Source organism: Rhynchophorus ferrugineus, unplaced genomic scaffold (genome assembly GCF_030347505.1).
Source record: "Rhynchophorus ferrugineus isolate W39M unplaced genomic scaffold, kcgeb_rfMv2 rfM5, whole genome shotgun sequence".
In the NCBI taxonomy this organism is placed as follows: domain Eukaryota; kingdom Metazoa; phylum Arthropoda; class Insecta; order Coleoptera; family Curculionidae; genus Rhynchophorus; species Rhynchophorus ferrugineus.
The window spans coordinates 12,469,058-12,485,746 of NW_027472584.1; the positions used below are offsets into that span (position 1 = coordinate 12,469,058).

General features: G+C 30.9%; 1 long non-coding RNA gene across 1 annotated transcript in view; it reads left to right on the forward strand.

Annotated features, from left to right (window-relative positions):
- LOC143196920 (uncharacterized) overlaps nt 1-13,943 on the forward strand; it is a 140,159-nt gene extending 126,216 nt beyond the window's left edge. The window contains exons 3-5 of the long non-coding RNA XR_013005880.1: nt 11,555-11,816; nt 12,744-13,707; nt 13,764-13,943. This is a non-coding gene — a long non-coding RNA (uncharacterized LOC143196920). The remainder of the gene's footprint in view (nt 1-11,554; nt 11,817-12,743; nt 13,708-13,763) is intronic.
- Nucleotides 13,944-16,689: the final 2,746 nt, after the last annotated feature.

Consider the following 16,689-nt stretch of genomic DNA (forward strand, 5'->3'; position numbering starts at 1 on the left):
ATTAAACAATAAACAAACTTATATTTGTATGGCTTGAAACTAGTCACTTAACCATAAAATCCCCAAATCCCCATCCCTAAACGGAACCTCCCCAATGTTTAACTGTAGGACGCAGACAGTCCGGAGCATAGGCTCCTTTTAGGGATCTCCACACATAAACCCGGCCCTTTTCCGAAGTTCCAGACGATCCCAGTTGTCAAGCACCAACGATCTTCTGTACTCTATACTTCCCTTCCTTCCCTTCTATACTCTCTATGTTTGTGTCAACGATTTGCCCCCTTTCCAAGTCTCTCGATCGCTTGTTGTAACTGTCATAGAACAATGCGAATAACATACTAATATATAACCTACAAGACTTGTAACGCAAACAAAAAAATGCTTCTAATGTAATGCAATAATGAAAAACGACAAAAAAATCTAGAATATTTAGATTTTATGTTAAATTAATAATTCTATAGTAATAATAATTAAATTGTTGTGTTATTCTTGGTGGTTTAATATACATTGGTGTTAAAATATGGAAGAACAAGGGTAAGTGCAGAAAATAGGTTAAATTTTTAAATGTTATAAAATCCAAACAACATCAATTTTATTTATAGTGGGAATTTTAGCTGCCAAATTTATAACACATCGTTTTCAACGGCCGGTATAGGTATCAACATATGTCAAAATTTAAAGATAACAAGAACAGAGAAGAAAATGATTCTTGTTGTGTTGGATGTGAAATCATTAATGAGGCTTGTCCATCAAGAATAGTAGCAAAAACGGTAGAAACTGGAAATTATTATTATTATTAAATTAGATATTTATTTTAAGAGTGAGATGTAGCTAAAAAATGTTGAGACTGAAAGTGGACTGAAATTCAGAGAATCAGAGAAGAAATTAGACAGCATTTTGTTTTGACAGTGATACTTTGAAAAAATTAAATATATAATGTTGATACATTAAATCAATTACTATATTGTATAGTGTTCATATTATCTTGTCTATTTACTATATATAGAACTGTATAAATATAATGAAGTCAAGTTAAAACATACATAAGAATATATAATAATTACATACTATATACTAAATATATCTCCAATTTTTCACTAATAAATGAACTTAAACAAAAAAATAAAACAATTGAAAATATCCTGCGCACAGACCCACTAAAAAACGTTTTAAAAAATAGCTTCCGACAGTCACAAAAAATGCAGCAACATTTGACAAATAGAGCGGAAAATTAATACCCCTACAAATATCGGCACATTTCTCGTAAAATTCCCACAAACCACGGAATGTAGCCCTGAAACCCGTCAGCCGAAAGCCACTTGTGCCCCTCTTCCCATTCCAGTGGGGAATCCCGGAAGCAGTTTCTGGTTGCAGACGTGAGTCTAGAACATTTCCTCAAGAAATCGGTTCCCACGCAGAGGGTAGCCGACAAGTCTCTGCAAATTTTAACCATTTGATTTACATAGCCAGACGTCATAGATTAATCACTCACATGTAATATATTTTTGATATTTAATATGGATATTGATAATATTTTCAAATAAAACTTTATTAAAACAATTTATTAAAATAATCATGTTTCTCTCATAATAGACTAAATTAAAAACGATAAGTTACTAAAACTTTTTTTCACAGTAGTTTCCATATAGGATCAGAAATGTATTTGATACATAATATTAGTTAAAATAATAAATGTCTGTATATTACAATGAATATCTCAAGAACTAACACTCACTAAAATTTTTTAAATTATGTTTAATTAAACCTAATTTCCATTAACTTTCAATAAACAACAGAGTACTAATAAGTGTAAATTACTTTGTATAAATTACAGCACTGAACCTTATAACAAAGTATCATAAGTAAGATTATTTTTAGAACTGTAACAATATCAAATCATCAAATATAAGTATACATGATCTTTTTTACTCTTATATTATAAACATAAGTATGGAATAATAAATTAAGTAATACATGTTTGTATATTAAAACAAAGAATATATGAACAAAACAATTTTGAAATTGATATTTCACTTTAGCATGTAATTAAAGGAAGTATTTATAAATATTAAATTAACTATTGATTTTCCAAAACCTAGGTCTATAAAGTAAATAGTCAAAATAATTGATAAAAGGTTCAAAGAATAAAATGTCATATAGTCACATATCTTATTAATCGTATCTTAACACCTTAATATTTATCAGCGCTTTAAAATGTTTACAAATTTCCTGCTAATAATTCATAATTTCTTCTTTGTCCTATGTGTTCCATCTATGCAAATTATGTAGCAAATTTTATTTTTTTTTACAACTTTTGCTTATTTGCATTACTTCATTTCTGTCTTCACCAGGCTGATTGTAAGAATAAATTCTCTGCCTAAATTAATTTTTCTTAATTAATCTCCAAGAACGTCAACAATCTGCTCGTGGGCAATAAGTATTATTATATGATTTAAGTTCATTGATTCATTCATGATTTCATATTCTTCAGTTGTTCAGTAAATGATCTATTGTACAACTTATAATCTAAACCTTATTCTAGATACTATTCTAACTTATTTTAAAGTGTATCCTAACTTATTCTAAAAACCATTATAGCTTATTCTAGAGATTATTAAATCTCACTTTATGTGTCTATTAATCAGTTCGTATGGTAGATTGCATTTGAGCCCACGCACTTCACTGTCATCGCGTACTTTTAACTGTTTGGCGAGTGCATTGGGATGCACTAATAGTATTTCAGAGTACTTCGCACTAACACTCCGAATCACACTCGTTATGGGTTCTATGGGGATATCACGCTGAATCAGTTTGTTGGACACGTAATATGGGGCATCGACGATGACTCGCAACACTTTATTCTGGAACCTCTGGAGGATATCTATGTTAGATTTGCTGGTAGTACCCCACAGTTCAATACCATAGGTCCAATGGGCTTAAGTATTGACTTATACAGCAAAACCTTATTATCTAATGATAATTTAGATTTACGCCCTATCAGCCAATAAATTTGGTTTAGTTTAAGTTCAAGCCGTTTGCGTTTTGTAACTATATGTTGTTTCCATGTCAAACGTCGATCGAAATGTAATCCCAGATACTTATCGTTGTCTGCTTGCGAAAGTTTTTTAAATAAAATTGTATCGTTATTTGCTTATTTATTCCACTCTCCGATCTCTCCCGTCAAACTCTTGTAAACATAAAATTAAACTATAATAAAACTTCCTAACCATAACTCTACTAAACAACAACGTGCAGCTGTGAAACCTGTCAAGCTCGTTTAGAATAATTGCGCATGAACAGCATTTCGCCTTTTACTTTCGTCTATTTTAACGCGCCTTTAAAATTATTTTATTTCAAAAGTCAATATTTCTCTCAAATCCATTATTTTCGAAAAATAATATTTATTCTGGGTAAAGTAGACACATAGAATTATCATAAAGTAGTTTTTGAAAATTAGTCATCATCCTATTTGTATTCAAACCAAGTGGAAGAAACCCAGGCGGTAGAAAATCTAAAAATCAGTTCCGGAAAGTTTCGTCACAATTTAAAATTGAATTTGTGCAAAACAGATCTGGAACGGTGGACGTGACAGTGCCAAGATACCAGACAAAACACCGACTAAAAGCCCGTTATAGTAGCGGAGATGTTTCGCAAAGTTCCGGTAACATTTATACCCCCAAATTTAATTAAGCAAATAGCTGAAATTCCTCGGGCAGCGGTCATTTATATTCTCAACTGAATACATAACACACCCCCCAAAGTCGAATTGTATATTTATTGTCGCCACAATTGAAAATTACATGTCATCACACCAACCGAAATTTATTCTAAGTTAAATCATTGTATTATTGCCTGTATACGTTTGTACAATGACCACTTTGTCCATATATTAATGAGTTTTCCATTCCAAGTTGTAATTTAGGCGAGAAATAATTACTATACTATTGGTTTTAATATTGTTATTAAATAGTTCAGTTCCGAGTTGGTATTAATTATAATTTGCTGACTGATACAGAAATGTTATCATTCAGTTTAACTATGAATCTTCATCAATATTTTACTACTAGAACTATGAATTAATTTAGAGTGATATGCAATTGATGACGTAATTTATTCTAAACCGCATAGGGTATTTTTGTAACTATTTTCATATCTAAGCTTTGCTATTAGATTTTTTTTGTCGCTTTAGACAATTTATCGTCAGACGACGACATGTGTATAAATAATATTTTATATAATAAATTAAAGTAACATATATGACAAACAAAGTGTGTATAGATAAAATTTTAGTACAGATAAAATGAATGTCAACAGCGAAATGTCAACGTTCAGGATGACAGAAACAAGGATGAGAAGTTAAAGGATACAAAGACAAACGACAATTATTGAGATTTAAGGGAAGGATTCATATGAGTAAAATTTTACGATAGTAATCGATCTCCCGCAAAAATCCCGTCAACTGATCACTATTGACGTCGATATAGAGTGTTCCTATAATTATTCAGTCCGAATCTTATACTTATAGGAAAGGCCTTGGCAATCACAAAAAAGGTAGAATACAGAGATTGGGAATTGGTCACAGAATTCACAGCCCTATTCTTCAACTCACTAAAAAATAAAAATAATGAAACTTAGATTTTTAACACAAAAAAAACGCTTTAAAATAAAATATGTACAAAATAATCGTTGTAATAACTAAATCAAAGTAAACAAAAAACTTACTTAATCTATCTACTACACGTATTATATATTCTACTATATACACACACAGTTTAGCTTAAAACCTACCTAAACCTATTTATCTATTTACAATATTATTTTAACTACTACCAACTGATTGATCAACACTTTCAAATCAGTCCCGAGCAACAACTTTTCAATTTTTGCAGTCTCAATTCTATTTCTTTCTTCAAACGAATCTAGACTTCTCAGAATTTAACTCAGGAATAACTAACTTTCGGACTTTATATTTTTGCCTGTGAATAAACAAAATTACATACAATCCATGACCTGGATGGATTCGAACCCGCGGCTATTATATATATAACAAAGGCAATATAAGTAAATATGAATTAACAATATGTAGGTAATATATTTTTAGTTTCAATTACTATACCATCAGTTTTGACATTGTTTGTTAAATGTTTTAATGACACTTTAATGATGTTTTAATGATGCTTAGTTATCAATTATAATTAACATAGATATATTTTCAATCAGTTTGACTTTGAATAATAAAGCTCTACCAATAGGATTTATTTTTCATTAGGAGCAATTTGACGGATATTAAAAAATGTAAAATGTAAAAAACTAGTGAAAGTTGTTGAATTGTAGAAACTTACGGTGAATATACTTTATCGATCAAAACTTGGGAAGGTGATTATTCTTTATCAAATGTTATACTTTTCTAAAGAAGATCATATACAAATCGCCATATTTAACATGAATCCACTCTCTACTCATACTATCATATCACACTATTGAGAGATTTTATTCCATTAACAAATTGGCTATTAATTTATAACCCACTGTAACAATTCCCAAAGATATTTTGAAAATTATTAATATTAAATGTTATTAATCCATATTATTAATAATAATATTTTAGTCTTCTTTTACCAACTATGGGTTTATCTGGACTGGGCCAAAAGTTTAACGTGGGCTCCAAACCATGATCCTCAGCATTAAGCCTACTGACTGGCGAGTAACCAACTTTAGAAATCATCCCTGAAAACATCCGGTCTTACCCAGCCTGGTTACTGGCGTGACTGGGATCATTTTCCTAGTCGGATTTTACACTCTTGCCTAGAACATTCACAAATTTACACAATCACAAACATAAATTTACGACCATGCCCCAGCAGGATTCGAACCCGCGGCTGTCGCAACAGTAGGAGGACCGTCCCATCGCCTTTACCACTGCGCCACCAAAACGGCAATATATTTATTATAATATAATACATATTTTACTAAATCATAATCCGTATTAATCCATTATGTTAAATAAAATATAATTAAATATTAATAGTCCAATATTATTTTCAGAAAAATATTTCAAAAATACCTAAAAAATCATTAAAGAAATTTCAAAATCTTAATAAATATAAATCAAGGCAGTATTTAGCAATTACAGCTTATTTGTTATGTGTTTTTAAAATTATATATAGTGAGAACGTTAAAATTCTCTCTGAATATCCATAATTTCTGAGGCTAATACCAGATGTTTTCTGGAATAGTCTCTGAGTTGATTTACAGTCAGATGCTAATCTTAAAGCCAAGGATCATGATTTGAAACCCAGGTTAAGAATTTGGCCCAGTCTAGATAAAACTTATTTAGTGAAAAGTAGACTTTAAAAGGTAAATTAATTTTTTTCTTATAATGTTTATTATTATTCCATTTATTAGACAATTAAATTAAATAATATAATTACATAATATAAACTAAAATCAATCATAAAACAAAAATATTTTGAGAATAAATTTTGTTTCACTATTAGTAATAGAAGTTGGATACTTTGGAAAATGGTTTATTTGTCACAAATTTTTTTTATTGTTGACGTCAATTTCTGTTGATGAATGAAACCGAAAGCGTCCACAGTACATTGAGAATTGAGGAATGCATTGTCGCCCCAACTATTTATTAACTTCTTGGGGACTGTAGAGGGCTCGAAATCGGCCATAAATCTCTCAGAGTCATATCTGGATACTTTCATTTTGGTGCAGTCTATCACTAAACAACCCTAAATATCGGTTGTTTCATAAAAAAAATAAATGTAATGTGTGGAAGATCAATGGATATATTTGGAGCTAAACCATAATTAAAATCCGGAAAATCAATAATAATACATAATAATTTAATGATATGGTATTTATATATTGAGATGTCATAATTCGTTGTGCAGAAAAAAAACTAATTTATAATATATTAATTATATATTAATATTTTATTATTATGTAAATGTTATTACTGGCAACTAATTAATTACATCGCAAGGATCTCTTGTGAATTCAAAATTTTATTATAAAAACTGGAAAAATTATTTTTCAAGATTCAACAATTTTTTGTTTTTTGTTTACTAAGAATTCATCATAAAAATGTAGAAACTTATTGTACACTTTAACATTCTAATTCGCTATTTATTATTTGTTTTAATAAAAGAAATAGGAACGACACAAAACTTACATGCTTAAACAAATTGTAATATTATAGATTTACACCTTTATTCATCTCATCTACATCTCTTTCTCCATTCCTAAATGCCGATTATGAGCACTTTTGTATCACTGATTCAAACAAAGTGCTTCAAATTATTGGAAACCCCTACACACCACACCCAAGGCATCTTCGAACTTTAACAAAACCTTATCTTTGGTCACACAACTGTAACCCTGATCTTTGTGGCTTCCAAGCCGCAAAAGCATCCCAGACAACATGTAAGCTCAAAGTCTGGCCAAGGGCGCGATTCACTACGGACCCTATCGACCGAATAGTTATAGACAGCGAGGATATATACAAATCAATAGACAACAAAATCAACAATTTGCTCCGGCTGGAATGGAGCCTCCTTGATGAAAACAACAAATTATGAACTCTAAAGCTCGAATTCTACACTCTGCTGTCTCGTAAAATCAACTAGCTCTCTTAAACATGTAGTGCAATAAACCTATTTTTAAGTCACCTTGCCTCTTTACTTCTCCACTGCCCTGAACTCAATTCGCAGTCGCCTTCATCATATGCAACAGTAGTCATCTGGCCCCCATAAGAGCCCATTATGGCTTCACGAATCAGTTAAAGAAAAATATATTGGACTAGCAACAAGAAGACGTCAACCTTCTGAAAGAAATCGAACTTTTCCCACACATTTAACTAAACCTGCATCATAGACGATCACAATCAATAGAACTGCTAAATAGGCTATTACAAAAGTTGTACACACTGTCAACCAATATCTCGAACTAATATAATGTAACATAAATATAACATGTAAGATAATGTTCTATATAAAATAATAGTTTTCCAATTAGCATCATTTTAGTGTATTCAGTGTATATAAACACTTGTTTATGAAACAGTCAAAAGTGCATTTTCGACAATTATTATGAAGACATCTATTGCCAAAGCCCACCAAACACATTTAGAATCTAAAGATGAAGATCATTCATATGCCAATCCCGGTCTTATTTTCAATGATTTAAGAGTGGTGATTTTGATGTTAATGACAAAAAAGAACCTGGAGGCCAAAAAAAACATGAAATAGACGAAAACCCAGCTCACACTGTCAAAGAACTTTCAGGCGGCTTAGCAGCCGATGATGAAGAAGCGTTCTATGCCGTATTGTAGTAACAATGAAAAGTAGGGGATGGGTTAGTCCAAGAGAGCCACCCATATCGACATCGAACCACAATATTCATGCACGACGACTTATTGTAAAAAATACTAGCAATAGTGAGTAATAAATGTAAAGTCATCGTCTTACATGTTGAGTCTTACATAGACGATCACAACCAATAGAACTCCTAAAAAGGCCATTGCAAAAGTTGTATATACTGTCATCCAATTTCTCGAACAAATATAATGTAACAGCACTTGACCACACATTGCAATAACTGTGAATAATACACTGTTGTAGCTCGAATGGAAACTCACAGGTGAATCAGCGTACTGACCAGACATAGCGCTTTCCGATTCAGATCGATACAACATGGCCTGGCTAGCGCATGGTTTCGAAATGATAAAAAAGTGCTAAAATGGATCGACGATTACATCGCTGCCAAACCAACATCGTTCTTTTGACTTGATGTTGCCGGAAAGATGAAAAAAAAAGTAGAAAATTTAGGAAGAGTAGAAAGTTATGAAAAATATTTTGACTAACATATATTGTACCAATTTTTCTCAGTAAACACCTATAAAGTGAATATATAATCTATTCAAAATAACGGTGCACTCACGTCATCAAGTTGTTTAATGTATTGTCTGTCGCAATTTGTAAATTCGTTTTAGAAATAGACAATATTTTCCTGCCCATTTTATTCTAGTTAAAAAGAGATGCAATGTCATGTGATAAATTCGAATATGTATCCGAAGCAGACTACAAAAGTCGTCGAGTGGTCAGACGTCTGCACAGGTTATGAACCAACACACTATGTTTTAACGCTTTGCTTGTTTGGATATATTTAAAATCGGTGCTTATTATTAGTCTGGTTAAAAATGCCGAAGCCATTAGATCGTCACAACCGGAAACAGATCGCGTCTCTAATCAATTACTTGGCAGCAGGAACGAAATAATGGAGGCCCCGTCTTAAAAGGTCAGTAAAATGCGTTAGAGAAGTAAACATTTTTACTGTTAAATACTAATTTGCTGCGATTTTAATTGAACATATTCTTATCGAGTTGCTGCTGCACTGAATATTAGTATATTAGCACAGTCACTAAAATATCTCAAAATATTAAAAAATTTATAATCTTGGATTCACCGAAAAGAAACCGTCATTATACGAAGCTAGTGACGAATCAAGATCAGGTTGATGTTAGCTCTATCAGAGATCAAATATATGAAATGCATAAAAACAGTTCAAACCTATTTTCACTAAAAAACTATTTTCAATATAAACATAATTTATACCATTTATACCAATTATTTCACAGAAAACTGTTAGTTTGGAAAGTATTCATAGAAAACTTAGAGATATGCAGACCTTTAAGGGATGTAGAACATACCTTAATACAATGTTGGGCAATATAGGATTTAAATAGCGTAAGATAACCCATGAAGAGGTCTAACGCAACTTCCAGACATTATTTTTGTGATAAAGTTGAGGAAGACTTATTATTCTAAGTTGTGTATATAGACGAGACATGGATATTTCAGAATGGGATATTGGATCACTCATGGAAAGATGATGATAAAAATAGTGGTGGAAAAAGGTAAACGTTGGAATAGCAATTGATTAAGTTTTGTTAGTCATAACATTTATTAATAATTCATTGCAGATATATTCTTCTTCATGCTGAAAATAGCAGTGGTTTTATCCCTGGCGCAGAATTAGTGTTTTCCTTTAAGTCCAAGGGATTTCTCCCATAGAGAAATGAACCATAACATGTTTTTGCTGTAGTTTGAAAAATCTCTTAGAGAACTTGGAGGTACCATCAGTTATTGTTATGGACAATGTACCATGGCATAGTACACTGGTGGAAAAGATCCCAACAAGTGCATCGATAAAGGCTGCAATTAAGGAATGGCTTGAAGTACATAAAATTAATTTTGAAGAAACTTCTTACTCGGAAAATATAAATGAAATATTTAATTGCTTTTATGTAAAAGTCTAGATATGAAAGAAGATACATGGTAGATCAGATAGCTGAACAATATGGACACAGAGTATTACGCCTTCCTCCCTGTCAGTGCATATTTAATCCAATCGAATTGATATGGGGTGTGGCAAATAATTATTACAATAGATATTCAGGTCGAGAAATATATACAGCAAGAACTGTCTTGATATGTGGAAAAAGGAATTACCTACAATAACACCTTCGATTTGGAAGTATTATATATATTGGCAATTAACAACTTAGTTATTCACTTCAATAGTGTTTCCGAAAGTTACAGTCATTGACAACCTTGGCAACCTTCTGACTGGGATTATGACTCAATACTGATAATTACCAAGATCGGATGATGAGAGTGGAAACAACTAAAGGTGAGTATATAATTAATATCCAACAACTATAGGAAATCGTATTGTATAGTGTGAAAGATTTATGTACATATATATTGTTCAGAATATACATGAGCATTTGGTTAAAACGTATGAGGAGAGAACTATGTATTTGGCAGATATGGAAAATGCATTAGGGAGAATACTGTGATTAAATCTAGTTTTATTAACAAAGATGTATACAGGTAGTAACAGAACAAACTAAGGAGAAATACAGTGATATCAAAATAATTTTACAAAGACACACTGCACCGAATGAAACAAGAACTAAACGTAAAAGATAAATATGCTCTCTAATGAAACTAAAATACCTTACTTGGATATACAGTGGTTAATGGATGGATTATGGCGCCAGCGGATGCAAGTACAAAAAAAAACGTGCCCAGAAAATATATATAATAATATAATATATATAATAATAGTAAATATAATAAAACACAACCCTAACCTACAAATTAGTATGACTATATAGTCCATTACTAATTATTTTAATTATAAGAATTATATAATTAATTATGGTTTAAGCCCTTCGATAATATTAGATGTACTATAATTTTAAAATAAATTATACTTGATAACATTTTTGTTTCGTAATTTATTTAGATTAGAATTTTGTTGTCAAAGCCAAAATGAACTAAAACTCAGAGTTAATGTGGCAACATTATGATGTTTTAACGTCATCAATTTGGATGACGCGAGTTCACTGCTTTATTGAACGGACTATATATTTAGAGTACATGAAAACATTTTATACAAAATGTATCAAGTCACAATGATTAAATAAATAAATATAAATTTGCCATTTTTAAATATATTTTCATACAAATACTTATTTCAGATTACAGCAGGAACCTAACTCCCCACAAGAAACGAAAAATAATCCTTCTTAAATAAGGAATAATTTGCTTAAGGATGTTATATGAATATGAGCATTTCTACATTTACGTTGCATTAACAACGGACGCCTATGGAAAATGAAACCAAGTCGAGTATGCAGATGAATTAAGCTTGCTAAAAACCGACAAGACACTTTAAGCATGTAGCGGAAAGCATCCGTTAATGTCTGTTCAAGTGGCTTGATCGCATCACTTCCATCTCTGGTAAGCTCTAAACCCGAAGTGTGCTTTGATTGTTTCCCTCCCCAAGTTCTTATTGTAAAAGCTTTAAATTGAATAAGTCAAATCGCTAGCTTAATCTATTTGATGTGGACATTTCCTATTTTAAGGAAATTTAATTTTACACATGTCGTTTATATATGTCTTCATTTAAATGATTTAAGTCTTCTGAACTTTATTTTATTTAACGCTAAATACACAATTCCACATTTATAATAATTACTCAAGAAACGAATTTCAATTTACATAATTTAGAAATATTGTTTTTAATTTCAATTTACATTCACTACTATATTCATTTTCTTAAAAATAACTTTTTTATTATTGAAAAAGGAATGTTTACCTCACATTCATATATATCACTTAAGTAATAGTTCACCGTGTTTTAACATACATTTAACAGCATGTATTTCTTATCTCAGGAAAAACATAGCAACTATTCCATTATGAATTAGTTGTATTAATATTGATGTTGATGGCCATGATAATGGTTCGTCCCTTCCTCTATATATTAGGAGCTTACATGCCTATTGAACCTAATCTAACTGTTGAATTCGATGGTTTTGACATTTATCTACATATTTATTGAGTGTATATATACGCTAACCATGGAATGCTCAAAATTGCACTTTCAGCATTGGTTGCTTTTATTGTTTAATTTTAATAAATCTACTGCCGAAGCTTATTAAACACTTTTAGAAACTTATGGTGATGCTACTCTGTCATATTTCAATTGTCAATCTTGATCTTAATGATTTAAAAGTGATGGTTTTGATGGCAATGCAAAGAACTTCCTAGAGGAACAAAAAAGTTCGAAGACAATAAATTGCATGACGTATTCGACCAAAACTCAGCTTAAGCTCTCAAAGAACTTTCAGACAGCTTAATAATTGCTAAATGAACTGTTTCCAGACGTTTACTTACGATGGAGAAGACCCAGGAGGAAATAAAATTGCTGCAAGACGAATTTTGATCGAATTGAAAAAGCTATTTTGAATAGACTTTATGCTTCCTTTACTTGTCAAGCAAAAAAAAAGTTTTCTGTGGCCTATTATGACCGACAATGAAAAGTATATCTACTACTATAATCTCAAGTGCAATAAGTAATGAGTTTGTCCACGAAAACCTTTGTCCCCTCTCTCGAATATATTCATGGTCTTGCTGTGAATATAGTAAGATCATCAAGGTAGAGTATATTACGGACTGATAAAACATAATTAAACTGTTATTACAAATGCTTACCGACATCAGTTGAATGGCATATTGTTGCAAAAAAGACCAGCGATAGAACTTGAATGGTCCACTCCACCCATCGTACTCACCAGACATAGCGTCATCTAATTACCACTTGCTCAGATCGTTGCAGCTTGGCTTGGATGGCACACGGTTTTGAAATACGAAGTGCGAAAATGAATCTATGGTTGGAACGCTGCCAAACCAACATCGTTCTTCGGAAGATAGGAAAAAATTATAGAAAATTTAAACGGTAAACAAATATAAACGGTAATTTTAAGAACGTAATTCCGATCTAGAGAATTTGATGCTCGAGTGTTCTTTAATTAATGAGGTGGGAGGAAACCGGTATGGGTAAGGATACTCCACAAATATCTCTAGAGTTGGCGCATACGCACTCTCCTGCATGGAATAAACTATAGGAAGGACTAAACAATATTGTATGCCTTTTCTAATGGCGTTACGTTCTCTTCGAGTCTATCGGTACAGTCAATCAATCCAAAACAACGAAAAAATCTAGAATATTTAGATTTTGTGTTACATTAATAATTCTATAGTAATAATAATTAAATTGTTGTGTTATTCTTGGTGGTTTGACATACATTGGTTTTTAAATATGGAGGAACAAGGATAAGTGCAGAATGTAAGGTTCAATTTTCAAAAGTTATAAAATCCAAACAACATCACTTTTATTTATAGTTGGAATGTTAGCTGCCAAATTTATAACACATGATTTTCTACGACACTGAATAGGTATCAACATATGCCGAAAATTAATGATAACAAGAACAGAGAAGAAAATAATTCTTGTTGTGTTGGAATTAGTCAAGTCATTAATGAGGTTTGTCCATCAAGAACAGTAGCAAAAATTGTAGTAACTGGTAATAATTAGACATTTATTTTAAATATAATATATTTTAGTAATGATTTAAATTTTATTTTATAGGTAAGACGTAGCTAGAATTTGTTGAGAGTGAATGTCGCAGAATATGAAATTCAGAGAAGAAGAAATTAGACAGCATTTTGCTAAGATATAAGAACAGTGTACAGTGATACTATGAAATAACTAAATTTGCTAACAAAAGTAGCCCTATATCAAATAAAAAAAATATAAAACTATCAACGACACCCTAATGATCTAATAACACGGAAAATACAATGCATTATTATATAAAAGTATAGATAAATAAATTATTATTTTGAAAAAATAATGATGTATTGAGTGAGATTTCTTTCAGCTTAAAAGTACGATAATACATTCATTTTAGGCTAGTAAATGTACCGTATGTTAATCGAAAGCTCGAGATAGTCAATTCATTAATGGGGTTCGTGGATCAAAAATAGTAGTGATCATAGTTGATCTTACTTGGAGATTTTTAGGAGAATTTCACTGCTTTCATATATAGTGGTGGCTTTTTCGTTTGTTTTTAACTATATTGGCTGGGTTTGATTTGAACTAATTTAGGCTTTTTTATGGTAATGTTTATTTATATGTTTGTTGGAGTTTTTGTAAGAGTTGGAGTGTTTGGAGTAATTGTTCAAATATGTAAACTAATTTAAATATGATATTTTAATAAAAATAGAAAGACATTATTTTTATTATTACAGAGAAATTATTTTTATTGTTTCATTTTATTCAACGATTTTTTAAATAAAATGTGTTATTTCAAAAAATTTCAATGTTTACTTGCCTCGTTATATATAGTTTCAACATTAAATCAATTATTTATCAAATTTATGCATATTTATTTATAAAAAATAATGATGATGTGTAATATGATACTTATAAAAATAGAATGGCTGGACATATATTAATCATATTTTTATTATTTCGTTTTATTCAATACTTTTTTAAATAAAATGTGTTATTTCCAAAATTTTACCATTTTTATTTACCTCCTGAACCTATTTACCTGCTTATATATATTTTCGAAATTAAATCTAATAATCACTATAAAAAAATGTAAGTTAAGAAATTTGTATGTGTGTATGCGCCAAACTCGGATTATTCTCTGTTTTAAAATAAAATGGAGCTCAATATGCGCATGCGCCAACTCCGGAGATATTTGTGGAGTAACGTATCCTGGTATGGGTAGCAACTGTGCTCGGTTCTGTCCGCAGAACTTGAGAACAGAGGTACCTTCGTCTATTGAAGAATGCATTATCATAAAGTTTTTAAATAATGAAGGCGTTAAGCCATCAAACATTTCCACTCGTTTGATGGCACAATTTGGACATGATGCACTGTCTTAGAATCAAATGTATACGTCAGTCAGAGAATTCAGGGATGGGAGAGAACGTGTCGAAGAACAATTCTCACAAATGACAACATCCGTGCTGTTCGAGAGCTTATTGAAGATGATCGCCGATTAAGGATTGAAGAAATCTCATCAGAATTGGACGTCATCTATGGAAGTGTTCAATCCATTATCACTAATCAATATGACTTTAAAAAAACACACCGCAATTTTGACAAGGAATAAATTGAAAGAAATGCACTGGGACACAATCAAGTACTCTCCTTATAACCCTGACTTGTCACCTTGTGATTATTTTTTGTTTGCGCCTTTGAAAGAATCACTTGGAGGCAAAAAATATGAAAGCAATGAAGAAAAAGAGGAGTATATGAGCAATTGGCTGACAACTCGCCCTCAAACTTTTTATGAAGAAGGAATATTCAAGCTTTCAAATCGGTGTATATCATTGATCAATAAATTTATTTTACAAAATAATTTTATATGTTTATATTTGATTCCCCCTTGTATAAATTGTAAAAGCTCTTCTCAATAAATACCTTTTTAAAGTAAAAAAATATCAGAATAAATAAAAGCACCTAATAGATCGAAAAAAATTTAAGAATTGTTCTTTATGTGTAAAGAATAATATTAACTCAAATATATACGTACGTAAATAAATATCATTGTTAACAGAATTATAAACACAGAGTATTTTGATCAATTAAACACTTTTACGTATTTTATATGTAGGGATTTTCATATGCGAAGATTCGGGGAGTGTAGTAATTTATAGGGTAATATTTCATAAGTGGGCGCGTATAAATCAGTTTTGTGAATTAATAGTCTTGTTCTGTTTAAGACTACATAAGCTGCTACATCCGTATTCGACAAAATCGCTGCTATTCTCCGGTAAATGCCGAAATGACGTTGCCTAGTCGGCCTTTAATCACTCCAGGGATTAAGTCCTTTCCAACTAAACTGATATCGTTTGCTATGCGGAATTGTTGTTGAGATACCCCATACTTCCCCCAACCCTCGGCAATTTAAAAAACACGTCGGTTTTTTTTCTTTAACGACTCCAAAAATAAATCCGGATAGTTTATTTTTAAAATAATTAAATCCATCGGTTTTCTTTTTTATAAGTCCTCAGACACGTCGCATACCCCTCGTTGTTTACATTTGTTACCTTCGGATTTTTTATTCTTCCTTTTTTTCCTAACTTAATTTTAAAATAATATAATTAACGTTTATTTACTGATTATTTGAGTGATTAATGGATTAATTTAATTGTATGGGCCTATAAATTAGTAAAGGATTTTTTTTATTTGAAACTTTATTGTGAAAAATTGGTACAATGTATTTTATTCAAAATATTGTTCATCGATAGC